The sequence below is a fragment of the Alexandromys fortis genome, unplaced genomic scaffold (assembly GCF_014885135.2).
Source record: "Alexandromys fortis isolate MF-2015 unplaced genomic scaffold, M_Fortis_MF-2015_v1.1 scaffold_195, whole genome shotgun sequence".
In the NCBI taxonomy this organism is placed as follows: Eukaryota; Metazoa; Chordata; class Mammalia; order Rodentia; family Cricetidae; genus Alexandromys; species Alexandromys fortis.
The window spans coordinates 2779377-2790225 of record NW_026068105.1 but is presented as its reverse complement, the minus strand read 5'-3'; the positions used below and the strand labels follow the sequence as shown (position 1 = coordinate 2790225).

Sequence of the window (10849 nt, the reverse complement as noted above, 5' to 3'; positions counted from 1 at the left end):
CAGGCTTTCAGGAGCCAGAAGCCAACAAACTATAGGAAGCACGAGGTAGCCCAAAGATGGGTATCTACTAAGGGCAGCTGGAAGATGACCTGGGGGAACTTTTATCCTGGGTGGAGCCCTGGGAAGCCCGCTAGGGCGTGGGCTTGTTCCGCAGCTCCCCGCCGTCGGGGGCCAAGCCCTCGCGGGAGGTTCTGCCCGCACTGTGGGATCCCCATTGTAGCCACTGGCTCCAGGGAGCCTTTAGCGATCCGCGACCCCTCGGTAGCAGCCCTCCTCCTTCGTAGCACCCACCACCACAGCGGGCTCCGCCTCTTTGGCGATGACGTCCTCAGCGAGCGGGGGCGGGCGCGTGGGTGGGCCGAGCCGGCGGCCGCCTGCGATTCGGCGGGCTCAGCCACACCACCGCGCGCCCCCGCTCCGCCCGCCCCTCCGGGCGCGTCTTTTCCGGGCTCGCGCCGCGCCCCGCCTCCACTGGCCGTCCGGGTTGCGCGCGCGCCGCTGCGGCTTCTTTTATTTTTTCCACTGCCCTCCGCGGCGCGCCCCTCCTTGCCAGGCAGCTCCGGAGCTAGCGGGCACGCGGGTTCGTCTCTGAGAGCTTCCTTCCCCTTAAGGCCGGACCGAGTGGCAGAGACGTGGTGCACGAGGCAGCAACTTTGGGTGAGTGATCCTAGGCTTGGGGAGGCTGCGGCCGCTGGGTCGATGCCCGGGAGCGCCCCCCCCCCCATCCCTGGCGGGCTCCGCGTTGTTCACCTGAGCTGACTGGAGGTGGGGGCGCTCGGCTTCCCGGCAGTGGCCGCTGGTTCCTGAAGCTCCTCGGATTCGGGGGAGATAACCACTGTCCCTATCTCCTTGGATGCTCTCCGGGATCTTCTAGAACCCCGCCTGACTCGTCCCTGTAGCTCCCTGTACCCGAGGGCCATGAGAACTCTTCCTTTCGGGGGTACAGGGCTTTGCCATGACTCAGTTGACTTGAGCACACAAAAGTGCCTGCTAGACCTCCAAACGACCTTTAGGGCGCCCCTAGACCTCAGCTCCATTTTGTCCCCTCCCAGTCACTTTGTAACAGGGTCCTGGCGCGCGCGGGTGTGTGTGGGGGTGTTTCTGGCTCTAGAAATATCTGCCCTCTCGAATTTTTTTGGGGGGGGGTGTACCTTAGGTTTCGATAGATACCCTCACAGCATCCATACCTTTAGGTATGTGAGCAAACAGCTGGATCCTAGCTGAAGCATGCATGGTGTGTTCTTCCAGTCTTCACCCCCGCGTTCAGTAGGTATTTTTAATATTAGGTTTATTCACTTCCTCTTCCTCTCATTCGAGTTCCGAAAAGAACTGTGGCCGATGTCTATAGACAGAGAAACTTAGGAGAATGTGATTCACTGCCTAACTGGCAACATATTTGAAATCAGACGTCATATCTCATTTTTACCCCAGCATCTCTTTCGAAGACATTTATTTTTCATTCTCTTGAAATTAATTTGCTCCTTCGTACTTTTCATCTTAGGAGAAAAAAAAAGTCAATCCTCACTCAGAGAAACGACGATAAGGATTGGAATAAGGGGAAATGAACCTTGCTGAAGAAGTAAGCCTTGTGCTTTACTGGTTAATGGTTTAATCACCCAACCACTAAGTTTCCTCTTCTGTGAAAATATGCCCAGCTGTCATGCAGTTGGATTCAAGCATAACCGAGGTTCCTTCTCGTGTTTCTCGGACCTCTAAATTCATGCTTAGTAACACGTTGCTACGGACATTTAGCTTAAGAAAAGCCATTTCCCGTGCTTTCTTGTAACTTTAGTTTTTCTTTTTTCACTTCCAACAAGCAAGGCTTCCAAATGTTCTTGATATAAATCAGCAAGTTGAGATCAATTACAGTGCTGCTACTAAGCATGTCAAGCAAAAATTTAAATGTAAGGCCTCCCTTAAATTGCAAACTAGCTCATCTTTTCAGCCGAATCTGCGAAAGTGCAAAACATGCTAGACTCCTATTCGAATGAACCCTCTCTGCCATTTCCATGGAGGAAGCAGCATTTATAGTGTACTTAATACTCGCAAATTGGGATAAAGGACCTTGACATAAAAAAAAAAAATCCAGAAGGGTTTATTGTACCGATTTAAAAGTTTGAGTGAGTTCAGCTTTGTGGGTTCTTTAAAACAATACTCTTAAAAACTAAATCAAATACATCTTTTGTTGTTGTTACTGAATTGGGTAGGGATGTGGTGGGTGGAGAAAGAACAAAGAATCTTGCCCAATTAGGTGCAAGAGACCCGAATCCAGACTCTGGAGATGTTCAGATTCTAGCCTCAGCTGTATCTAACTATAGCAACCGTTAACAAGGAAGGCACTTTCCTTAGTTTTCACATATATAAATTAAAATAAGGCTATGCTTGGCAGGATGATTCATAAATCTCTCATGTTGGATTCTGTAGTTTGAAAATAATGAGATTTTTATGCATATATATGTATTTTAATGCACTTCACATTAAGGCTGTGGCTGAATCTTGTTATGTCAGCATAGAACATTTTCTCAAAGGTCTGAATATCAAGTTATTCTTAGTTTTTAATTCCTCGTGACTTAATGAATTACTTCATGTGGCAGTATATAAATTCACAAGCAGTTTTACAAATGTTAGGTTAACTTGCGGATGAAAAGTGTGGACACCGCACTGGATTTTAGACACCCGTGGCCATTAGAAACTTGTAAAAGCATGTCGGGGCATACTGTTTCAAAATTATAACTGGCTAGGAACTTTAAAAGCATACACAGAGGGGCTGGAACAGTGGCTCAGTGGTTAAGAGCAATGGTTGCTCTTCCAGATGTCCCAGGTTCAATTCCCAGCATTCACATGGCTCACAGCTGCCTGTAACTCCAGTCTCTAGGGATGGATCCAGCGCCTTCTTCTGGCCTCTGTGAGCACCAGGCGTGCATGTGGTGTAAAAACATGCATGGAAAATGCCTAGACACATAAAATAAGTATTTAGCTGGGTGACAGAGGCAGGCAGAGCTCTGTGAGGCCAGCCTGGTCTACATAGAAAGTTCCAGAACAGCCAGGGCTACATATACATAGAAAGACCCTTTCTCAAACAGCAGCCACAACAATGGAATATATTTAAAAAGCAATTTTAAAAAGCATACGCAGACATCTCACTCATTTTATATATATATTCATCCCACTCTCTTGTTCTTAGCGGCTCATGTATTTTGTGGTAGACCTTCAGGATATGATGGTTAAGAGAACAACACCTATTCTATGAAATTTTAATCTGAGAGGATGGTGTGGTTTTAGTGAGACATGGGCATGTACTTTATTTTTATAAAAAATAGTAATAGCCAAGTCAGGATGAATAAGTTCCCCTCAAAGTTAAACCTCAATACAGTAGGAGATAATTGTATTATATTGTGGATTGTTGGTTCTTTTGGATTGTTGGTTACTTTTAGCTGTTTTTGGTTTTATTTTTTGAGACAAGGTTTCTCTGTGTAGCCCTGGCTGTACTGGAACTCACTCTCTAGAGCAGGCTGGCCTTGAATTCCTAAGAGATCTGCCAGTCTCTGCCTTTAATCTGCTGGGATTAAAGGCTGTTCCACCACACTTAGGCTCTCCAGTTGGTTCTTTGTGACATTGTATGTTCCCCTCCCTTCCTTGATTTTTCTCAGGAAAAACATAAGTTTTGTTTTTCCACTCCTGCTACTGGCTGATAGTATGCTTTTTATACCCTTTTCTTTTGATTATGAATTCTGGTGTTGTAGGTTATACAAATAGTTAATAAGAGATAATACCCCATATCTGATTTTACCCGATGTTAGTATCATGAATAATTATATAACAGTACTGTGTGTCCATCATATTCACATTCCACCAGTTTTTCCTTTTATTTTTAAAAATTTATTTTCATTTTTAATTTATATGTATGCATGCCTCCTGTGTGCAGATGCCCACCTCAGCCAGAAGAGGGTCTGAATGCCTTGGAGCTGGAGTTATAGGAATTATGAGCTGCTTGGCATAAGTACAGGGAACTAAACTCTCATTTTCTGCAAACGAAGCAAGCATTCTTAACTGCTAGGTCATTTTCCAGCCCCATTATTTCACCACTTTCAGTGAACAGTTGTCTGTGTTTAGTTCTGCATAGTGTTGCCGTGTGTAGCTTTCTGTGGTCACTCCAGTCGAGGCACAGAACGATGCTATCCCCCAAGGATTCTATGTGTTGCCTTTTAATATTTACCGCTGTCTTCTGTCTCGGTGATGTGTTTCCCATGTCCCTTCTTGTCGCTTCAGGAATGCTAAATAAACGGGAACACAGGCCTACCACTAGCACAGTTCCTTGGAGGTCCGTGAGATGTATAGAGGGAATATACTCCTAATCAATAATCTTTTCATTATTGAAAATGATGAATGGCTTGTCGTAGTTGTGTGTTTAACCATTCACCTATCAAAGAACCTCTGATGTTTCCATTTATGAGCATGATTTTTCACTTCTGGGTTAACTGTCTAAGAATGCAGTTGTCAGGTAATACAGTAGTTACATGTTTAGGTTCAAACTGTTTTTTTTTTTTTTTAAGTACTACCAGTTTTATATTCCCATTGTGAATGCTTTGTGACTACTTTTTCCCCTTAGCTATGTAGTGCTATGTAGTTTTATTCTAATTTCCCTTTTTTTTCCAAAGATTTATTTATTTACTATGTATACAGTATTGTGTCTGCCTGCACACCAGAAGAGGGCACCAGATCTCATTACAAATGGTTGTGAGCCACCATATGGTTGCTGGGAACTGAACTCAGGACCTTTGGAAGAGCAGGCAGTGTTCTTAACCACTGAGCCATCTCTCCAGCCCTCTAATTTCCCTTTAACTATCACTATGTAGTGATATCTGTCCTCATAGTTTTAATTTATAATACTCTGATGGCTCATGATCTGCATTTGGTACCACTTAACCTTTTTTTTATTTGTTTACTATATTTGTGCAATTTTTTTAGATTTTTGAGATTGTAATTTTGTGTTTTGAGACAGTCTCTCTTAAGACGCTCTCTCGCGCTGTTCTGGAACTCTTTATGTAGATCAAACTGGCCTGAACTCACAGAGATCTGTCTGCCTCTGTGTCCCAAGTACTGGGAATAAAGGTGAGGTCTGCCTCGTTTGAGGGATTTTAATCACAGTGTTTCTCCCTTATCTTTCATCACTCCAAATTCTCCCTCACTACCCTCTCTATTCTCCTTCTAATTCATGACCTTTTTTATCGTTATTGCATGTGTGTGTGTGTGTGTGCACATCCTCTAAATATAATCTGTAAGTCTGTATACTGTTACTTTGTGTTTATATTTCTAGTCCAAATGTATATATATACAAAACACTTGCCTACCTAAGACTCAGAGAATATTGGTGGAGGGGGCAGAAAGTGGATTCCGTCATATGTAGTAACATCAGAATCTATACCTGTAAATTCTTCCCAGCATGACCACCCAAATGTGAGCTAAGCAGAGACACTGACAAACATGCCAAAATGGACAGGGACCAGGACTCAACCCTACACAAACTACAGGCAACTGAGTAAAGCTGGGAGCAGGAGAGGTGGTCCTCTGCCACTGACCACCCCGGCCAGGTATGGGGGGTCTTATGGGATGTGGTTTCTCGAAGATCAGATGGGTAAGGATTTGGCGATGACAAACAGAAACAAACACATAAGCAGTTTGAATCTGAGTGCATTTTGCAGCTCTCAAACAAGGGTTTTATACAAGTAGAACAGGTATTACAATTCTTAAAAGATGTGTTCAGTGAAGCAGTTACAAAGAATAGTTATCATAATCACCTGGCACAAGAAGGCACAAAATCAATCAGGTATTACATTTCCTAGACAGTGGGTTCAAAGAATCAATTGCAAATGGAACAGATAACATCTTTAGTTACTAAACAAAACAATTTGATAAATCACTTATAGTTAATGAATGGCTCTTACGTCCTGATCAAGTTCATAAATTTTCATGTGTAATCCTTAACTAATGTCTAACTTTTATCTTCTTAAAAATCTTCAAAGTTCAATTTAAAACTATACTTAAACAATGCTTTCTATACCATAATGTCAAAGCCAGCCTCATCTACAAATGCATAGCCATACAAATTCATATATTGTCGGGAGGATAGTCTATCAAAGTATTATTTTATAATTATGTAAATGATTATGAAGCAAAGCACTGAATCTCTTAGAGAAGAGGTCACAGCCAGTGACCCCAGTTCAAGGGGGTGACTTCTTCTTGGCCCAGGCTATCATGAACATCTTGTAAGTACAAAAAGGAAATAGAAGCAGACAGACTGCCATGAGAACTACGGCTCAATAACTTCTCTCCAGCTAGAGAGTTCCACAGCCGGTTCCAGGAGACCTCCATTTGGAGTCAAATGCCTCAGTCTGTGGAACTTGTCACGCAGATTCTACTGGGGTTGGTGTGGCAGTCCTCCTCAGGGAAGAGCACACCAGTGGATTGTCCAGTACCAAATGGGCAGCCCTGAGCACACTACTAGGTTTTTTTTTTTTTTTTAATTTTTATTTATTTATTTATTTATTAAAGATTTCTGTCTCTTCCCCACCGCCGACTACTAGGTTTTTGAAAATTTAATGTTTGAGAATTTCATTCGTCAGTACACTGACTACTGATCATAGCTGCCCCTTCCCCACTACCAGCTCCTTCTGGATCCCCCATTCCTGTCCCAACACACACACACACACCCTGGAGCCTTTCCACTTCCATGAACCTTTTTAAAAAAATAATCCACTGAGTGCCACAAATCCATGGCTTTAGTGCCATCCACTGGTGTATGGACAACCTACCAGACCACTGCTAGGTCTTCAGTAAAATGTCTCTCATCCCTTTGTCTATTTTCGGGTTGGATTGTTTGAAATTGTTGAGTATTAAAAGTTCTTTGTGTATTTTAAATACTGATCTTTTGTTGTTATATGATTGAAAGTATATTCTTTCAGTTTGTGCCTTGTGTTTCCAACCTCTTCACAGGGAGGTTTGCAGAACTTTACTTTGGACTGCTGAGACAGTAAATACGTCACTTGCAGGAAAAAAAAAAAAAAAAAAAACCATAATACACGGTCTGTGCTTCTGGTCTCAAGGGGATCTTATATACTTACATTATTCAAGTTTACTCCTTTGTGTTCAGCCTTACATCCCCTTACTTTTTCCTGCAAGCAATGTATTTACTGTTTCAATAGTTCAGAGCTCATATATGTTCTGTGACAAGTGGCTTTGCGCTTCACTATGTGAATCTGGTTGTACATGTCCTTACCGTACTAAAATGGCTGTTCTCCTTTAGTGCCTTAAAATACAGTGTCTGCTTTATCACTTGTCAAACACAACATAGAATTAAACAGACGTAAAATGTGCCAAGGAGATTTTGGGGCCCATTATCTAAATTGAAATAGTTTGACAAAACTATAGTTTTTCAGCAAAGTTTTTTTAAGTTCTCTAAAGCACAAAGTTTGCTTTCATTTAAACACAGTGTGAGAATTTATTCCTGTATTTTGAGTAGTGAAGTTACGAATCTCAATTCTATTCTTAGTAGGCTTTTTTACTTCTCTAATAGAATAAGACACTTAAATTTGTCCTCACTGTATATTTTTCTTTTACAGTCACTGATTGTCATTTATTTTAACTATTTCTGCAGAGAATATTGGCTGCTGGTGACGCTTATACTATCATAGTTTAAAAATTGTGTATGCCTGTTCGAACTTGCTAGACTAGTGATTAGTTTGTTAGAATATTCATCTTTATGGCGGTACTGCAGTAATCACTTGTCTGTTTGTGGCTTCCATATCTGCTCCAGTAAGTGTGCATTAGGGTGTCAAATTCCTACTAGAAAAGAGAGCAAACTGGTGTAAGTCAAGGGACAGAAAAACATTCCTGTGGCCAAATCCTGTCCACCACCTGTTTCTGTAAATAAACTTCAGTTGGAACATAGCCATATGGCTTCATTTATGTATTGTCTGGCAGTATTCACAGGGACCCCGTGGCCTCCTAGGTCTGTTTACGCTCTGGACTATTAGAGAAAAAATTTTGATGAATTCTCAGATAAGGCAACTTTAACTGGGATTAATTTCTTCTATTGTGTAAAGGAAATTTTTATAGCCTTTGCTTTACTTTGAAGATTGTGTTCATTTTCTTCACCAAGCCTGACAGAATTAAGGCCTAGTTAGAGAACTAGGGAGATTGCCTTCTGTTGTTGAGGTGTGGGCTATTTCAGAACGAATGTCAGTTTACTGCATGGTATAGTACAATTCTAACAGGCCTATGCAGTCGAGTTATTCCAAGCCAAACCGCTAAGGAGTGAGCGAGGCATTACTGCAGTTTTGCACCAGAAACTGCTCTGTAACCTTTAAGTACATAGCAGGAGGCTACCAAGTTGACCTTCCGCTGTGCTTTATTATTTTGTTTGCAACTTCCTTCTTTTGTTAACTTGACACTTTAGTTCTTTTAAGTTTCCTAAGTGTCATGCTGAAAATGAAAATGAAGTTAGGACATTCGACTGCACATTTGGGAGGAAGTAGATCCCATCATATGCAGAAGTATAGTAAACATATTTTACAAATGCATATTTTAAGAATTGTGAAAAACATAAAGATAGTGGAACAAAGTCAAAAGGGCGAGTGGCAGATTTTTGAGGGGGGAGAGCTTCTGAATATGCTGTCGAGATTTTAATTGACTTCTGTTTACATGATTCACGGTATTAAATGATGATTTTCATTCTTTGGTAAGAGACGCTATAAACTAAACAATTGCTGATAGTCCAGTATGCTTGTATGCCTACCAGCTGGGCTTATCGGCTTTACTACCGAACCTGGATAGTTGGTATACATACTAGCGCTTATGCATGTGTTTGCTGGGGATGGAACCCACGGCCTTCTGCATGAAGTGCTTCACCACTGACCTATATCTTCATATTGCGTTTTTAAAATATATGATTTAATATTTTATAAACAGATAAAATATGAGTGGGTGTAATTGGCATTATTACTGAAACAAGTGAAATGATACACAGTGTGTGGGAGTCACATCACATGGCAGGTGGGGGATGGTCGTGAGGGATGGCGGTGGGGAGTGGACATTGAAGAAAACAGTTCTGCTTATGGATAACGGTTGAAACTGATGGTGATTACGTTAGGTCCATTATTATGAATAACACTGAATTGTTTTAGGAAGAGTGAAAATTGCTTTAAAAAATGACACAATTAGGTACGGGTAAGACAGTATATATTTTATGTAAATACAGAAATTTGGATGTAGTCCGCATGGTTATTGCTTTGCAAATTTCTTCAGTTCCTTGACATTTGTATCCCAAGAATTCAGTTTAAATTTCTTTGCAATCGGGAGAAACAAACGTCTTGGCTTCTTGGACCTATATCAAGAGTTTGGAGAATGAGTGTACTTTGGCCACTGATAAAATGAAATGAAGATAACCTGAAATGTTTGCTAAGTGATGCATTAAGAATAGTTTTTCACTTGCATTTACCTTTTATATTAACGGTTCTAATTCAGATTATATAAAGGGATTTCTACATAATAAGCATAATATGTAATGAACCTATTGATCCATAGGAAAAATATACAGAAAATGTTTTTCTTGAAGTATGGATGTGAGCTTAGAAAAAGCACCAGAGGGGTTGTGAATTGATATCTTCCATCTAAATAAGTAAAATGAATATAAAAGAAAAGATCCTCAGGTTTATCTGATTTACTAGGGAAATGTAAACATTTGCAATAGATACATTGCTAGAATTTAAATATAATACTTTGAACAAATGTACACACTATGTAACTTTTTGGTAAAGAATATCTAAATCCTTTCATTTAAATAGGTACGCATATTTTGGCTAGGTGTGGTGGTGTGTGCCTTTAAATCCCAGCATTTAGAGGCCAAGGCAGGGAGATCTCTGAGTTGAGTTGGAGGTCAACTAAACTACATAGTGAGCTCTAGGCCAGTCATGTCTACATGGTGTCTCAGAAAACCAAAAATGAATATTTTGCTGTGGTACATAGTATCCTAGAACAAAGAGAAAAAGAAAAATTCCCATCAGAGAGACCTAGATGAACTGACACAGGAGTTCTAGAGTATAGTAAAGGAGTCACAGTACGAGGTGCACCGTGATTCCATTTATCGAAAGGTAAACAAACCTTATCATGTATATAGGCAATAAAAAAGGTATGATTGATAGCATACTGCAGAATAGTTATCCCTAGAGGAAAAGGGAGTGGCGTTAGAGGAAATCTGCTATTCTTTATTAAATCTGTAGTGTATTTAACTTTTTTTTTTTTTTTTTTTTTGGTTTTTCGAGACAGGGTTTCTTCATAGCTTAGAAGCCTGTCCTGGAACTAGCTCTTGTAGAGCACACTGGCCTCAAACTCACAGAGATCCGCCCACCTCTGCCTCCCTAGTGCTGGGATTAAAGGCGTGTGCCACCACCGCCTGGCCACGTATTTAACATTTTTAATTGCTGTTTTATTGGTAGTTATGCAAGTTGATAAGAAACATATGCCCACTGGAGGATACTTATGATTACTATATAGCATATGTAGTGGTTTGTACTGAGTGAACATTCAGGTGGTTTATGAAATGTAACTTTTTCTCCCATGGAGAATCTTTTTTTTTTTTTTTTTTTGAGACAGGGTTTCTCTGTAGCTTCAGAGCCTGTCCTGAAACTAACTCTTGTAGACCAGACGGACCTCAAACTCACAGAGATCCACCTGCCTCTGCTTCCAGAGTGCTGGGATTAAAGGCGTGCGCCACCACTACCTAGCAAATCTTTTAAATTATTCTACTCTGATAAGAATACCATGTTACCTTTCTGATATAGATGTTTGTATA

General features: G+C 41.0%; 1 protein-coding gene across 6 annotated transcripts in view; it reads left to right on the top strand.

Moving 5' to 3' along the window:
• The first annotated feature begins 458 nt into the window (after nt 1-458).
• Acsl4 (acyl-CoA synthetase long chain family member 4) overlaps nt 459-10849 on the top strand; it is a 75837-nt gene continuing 65446 nt past the window's right edge. For all 6 annotated transcript variants that reach the window (XM_050124009.1, XM_050124007.1, XM_050124005.1 and 3 more), the window contains exon 1: nt 459-657. The gene's annotated coding sequence lies outside the window, so the exon portion shown is untranslated. The remainder of the gene's footprint in view (nt 658-10849) is intronic.